Source organism: Danio rerio, chromosome 6 (assembly GCF_052040795.2).
Source record: "Danio rerio strain M-AB ecotype USA chromosome 6, GRCz13ab, whole genome shotgun sequence".
In the NCBI taxonomy this organism is placed as follows: domain Eukaryota; kingdom Metazoa; phylum Chordata; class Actinopteri; order Cypriniformes; family Danionidae; genus Danio; species Danio rerio.
Window position 1 is genome coordinate 22,145,225 of NC_141026.1, and position 4,396 is coordinate 22,149,620.

A 4,396-nucleotide genomic window follows, 5' to 3' on the forward strand; every position below is an offset into this window, starting at 1 on the left:
TCGCACATTTATTCCAAATTATGCAATTTTGGAACAACCCCTGAGAGCCCTAACACTAGGGAAGGGGATGAAATCCACTGACAAACTAGGGTGGACGACAGGCAGAGCAGGCATTTGTAAACATGAAATTACAAATGGCTGAAGCCCCTGCATTGGGTTTACCTGTACCAACAAAACCATTTGTTCAGATGGTAGATGAGAGGAGTGGGTTCATGACGTCATTGCTCCTACAGGACCATGGAGGTAGACTGTTAAACAATGTACTGGTTTGAATGCAGCTACTCTTCTTCCTACTGAGGAAGATGGGGAAAAGCATTGTTGTTTAACAGCACTTGAACAGATGTGTACACCACCACCTGACCTTTCTGACGAACCACTTGAAAATTGTGACAATGTTTTCTTTGTGGATGGGTCAGCATTTAAAGATCCACAAACAGGCCAGAATAAAGTTGGTTACGCTGTAACAACTGAATTTGATGAGGTGACCTCAGGGAAATTGCCAGGGCACTATTCTGCACAGGCCACAGAGCTTGTGGCGTTGACAGAGGCATGTAAATTAATGGCAGAAAAAGAGGCTACAATTTGCTGACTCAAGATATGCATTTGGGGTAGCTCATGATTTTGGGGCTCTGTGGAAACACAGAAAATTTCTAAAATCTGATGGTCGACCAATACTCAATGCTCCTTTAGTAGCAGCGCTGCCTGATGTGATTTTACTACCTGACAAACTGGCCATTTGTAAATGCGCAGCGCACTCTAATAATAAAGATTCTGTTTCTGTAGGTAACTCCAGGGCAGATGGAGAAGCAAAAGTCCCAAGACAATGACAACACTGAATGTTCTTTGCTATCTGTTGGTGATAACAATGACGTGTGTTCTTCTTTGCAGGACATGCAGACCTTTGCGATGGGGCTGGAGAAGAACAAGTGGAGACAGTCTGGCTGTGTGATGAAAGATAATGTGTGGAAGTGTGCTGAAAGGCAAGGCGTGTTTACCAAAACATTTTTTCAATATTATGCGAAATTACTTCACGGTAAAGAGCATGTGTCAAAAACAGCAATGGTTGCTCAAATGAGGGAACTGTGGTTAAAAAAAGGGGTTCACTACATTTTCGGACAATTTCTGTAGACGATGTGTAATTTGCAACACACATAATGTGGCCAGAGCGATAAAAGTCCCACAATCATCTCATCCACCTCCAAAAGGGCCATTTGAATATTTGATAATGCAATTCATTGAATTGTCCCCATGCAATGGCAAAAGGTACTGTTTGATGATGGTTGACATGCGGTTAAAATGGGCTAAAGTTTTTCCAACCTCAAAACAAGATTCAGCTGCGGTAGCAAAAGCGTTACTGACTAAAATTGTGCCGAGATGGGGAATACCACGAAAAATAAGTTCAGATAATGGTACTCATTTTGTTAATGAAGCAATCAAACAAGTGGGCCAATATTTGGAAATTGATTTGAGAACATATTGCAGTTACCATCCGGCTTCAGGTGGAGCTGTTGAAAGAGAAAATGGCACCCTGAAAAACAAATTGGCAAAATGTTGTGAAGACACAGGGCTTACAAGGGTTCAAGCTTTACCCATTGTCCTGATGTATATGAGAATGAGAAAAAGATCAAAAATGAATTTGAGCCCATTTGAAATTCTCTTTGGTAAACCACCGCGTGTAGGTGTGAATGGGGGAAAACAGCAGCTGCCCTCAACAGATGTGTGTGAGAATAGCATGTTAAATTACTGTAAAGAATTGTCTCATGTGTTGTCCCATGTTTGTGTGCAGGTAAAGGCCGCACAGGGGAAGGCTGCTGAGAGACCACTGTACAGTCTGAGGCCTGGCAAATTTCGTGGTGATCAGGGACCTGAGGAGAAAGAGCTGGAGAGCAAAGCGCTGGTTGGGTCCATTTCAAGTGCTACTGACCACTGAGACATCGGTGTCTCAGACTGATATCTGAGTGAAGCAAAGTCACAGCTGTGGAGAAGCAACAAAAAAAAAGTCAAGAGGTGTGTGTGTGAAACAGTAACTTCTGAATACAACACCAAGCAGCAAACAGACGGAGGAGAAAGCGACCAAAAGAGAGGTGAATAAGCTGTTCTTAAACGTCATCAAAGCTGAAGATGGTTGAGAAGATTAATTGGCATCGATTTCGAAGGGCGTGGAGTGTGTGGATTGAGACAAACCACACTGACGTTGCTAGTATTATCACTGAGTGTTCTGCTGTTTTCATTAACCTGATTCCAGCAAACCATTTCTGACATTGTAGCCCACATGAGAATGGCCGTAAAAGAGCCTAAGAACGCTAACAACTTATGGCTAGATTGGCTGTTGTTTAAGAGGGGAAACTGGATCTACTGGGCCTTTTCTGTGGTGTTACCTGTATTGGGGGTGGGTCTGGTGATATTATTTTGTCTGCCATGTATATTCAGATTTGTATCATGGTCAGTGGGCAGACTGATTACATCTACAACATCCCATCAGATGGTAAAGATGGCCGTGAATGAAGAGGGTATGAACATTGACATGGGTGATGATTTTGATTATGACTTTGACGATAGCAGCAGCTACATGGATATGGATAAAGAAAAACCGTAAACAAATTGAGAACAAAATTTTAGGTGACAGCTGTTACTTAATTGGGAAAATATTATCGGACCTGACTTTTTGAAATTTGAAATAACTATCTTTGCTTATATGTATTTTGGGTCTATCCAAACAAAAACGGCAAACTGCATGAGTTGGTATGTTCTGTAACAAGTCTTAAAAGAGTGATCATTTGCATGAAAATCGAGAGAAGAGTGTAAATGTGATGTATGTTTAAGAGTACAGACACAAAAATGTGTTCCTATGTTTGTGAGTGTTATTGATGAATTGATGATGTAGAGTGTTAGTAATTTTTTAACTGATTGAAGAAATGCTTTCAGAGTTTTGTTGTGTGAAGAAATCAATAATGTGAAAATAACAGGCAATTTCTGTGATTTGAACCTCTGAGGGGTGACTGAGGGTCTGATTTCGGTCAGGAGCGCAATAACAGTGATTATTCGTTTAGCCCGGCTCCCAGGGAAGAGGGATGTTTTGAAAGGTAACTCTTAATGGGGAAACTATATTAAGAACAGTGTTTAAACATCTCTAGTGTATTTGATGTGTGCAGAAACCTGTTAAATGATTAACCAGTGTGATTTTAGAAATCAATTGAAAAATAAATTTAATAATGAGTTATTAATGAATGATATAAAGAGAGGAATTGTAATGGAAATTCATTTTTAGATAAACATGTGTAGTGGAAACTTACAGCGGAAACAGTGGAGCACTTGATGCACATACAGAATGGGCCTTATTAGGATTTGACCTTGCAAGCAGTACAAACTAGATAGAACAGTGAACACTTTTTGCTTCAGTGTCTCATTCTGTAGTAACTGTCGTCAGAATGGGCATTATTAGGATTTGACCTTGTAAGCAGTAAAAACCAGATAAAAGGGTGAACACACTTGACTTCAGTGTCTCACTCTGCAGAAACTGTTGTTGCTGTATGACTGTGACCTTCTTTGCAAAGAATAAAACTTTGAAAAGACATTCAGAGTAAGACTTTGTTTCTTGACCACAGAGAGTGCCTCTATAAAGAAAACTGCCACTACAACAGTAAATGTAATACTAAAGTAATTAGTATTACAGTAATGTTACTGTTTTGTGAAATACAGCAGCTACTGGATAATTGTTGCCAGTAACTTACTGTTAATTTAATAAGAAATCGTTTACAGTGTACGTATCTGTTTACACATATGTTGCTCTATTCTTATCCATTTCCTGAGACACCTTAGTTGTTCACTCAGGCTTTCTCCCGCTCTCTTCTCATCCACTTCTTGTGACCCTTAGTGGTTTCCTCAGGCCATTTCCCCTTACTCACTCTACATAACACTTTGTGTTTTTCATACAACAATACTGCTGCAATACAATACTGTCTTTCTTTTTTTGACAATTTAACCTGTGACATTAATATTTCTGAACAAGATTTAGTAATATGAGAATAGCAAAGAGCAGTTCTGCCTGCATGTGTCTTCTTACAGTGGGGCACCAGGCTTGCTTTCCAATGGGTCCTCGCCCGTGGGTTTAGGACAAGCTCATTGTCCCAAGTCCGGACCAGTTGAGGTTTCTCGTGTTGAGTCAAATTAAACTTCAGGTCGCATGCTCTACTCCTGGTAGTATTCTTCTTGTGTTTTTTTTTTTTGTTAGGTGACCTGCTGCATTGTGTCTGAATAGCGGTAGTGATCTGGTTCATTAATCCCAAAGACACTACACGATGTTCGTGAAATACAGTTTGACCTTAAAGATGGGTGGGAAGTATCTGTTCCCAGATAGCAGGTAGTAATTGGCGCCTCCGGCTCCGACTCGGCATCG

The 4,396-nt window shown here is 40.5% G+C and overlaps 1 long non-coding RNA gene across 1 annotated transcript; it reads left to right on the top strand.

Moving 5' to 3' along the window:
* The first annotated feature begins 928 nt into the window (after window positions 1-928).
* LOC147836328 (uncharacterized) lies at window positions 929-3,570 on the top strand. The gene is made up of 2 exons (XR_015493609.1): window positions 929-980; window positions 1,787-3,570. It is a non-coding gene; the product is annotated as an uncharacterized LOC147836328 (long non-coding RNA).
* Window positions 3,571-4,396: the final 826 nt, after the last annotated feature.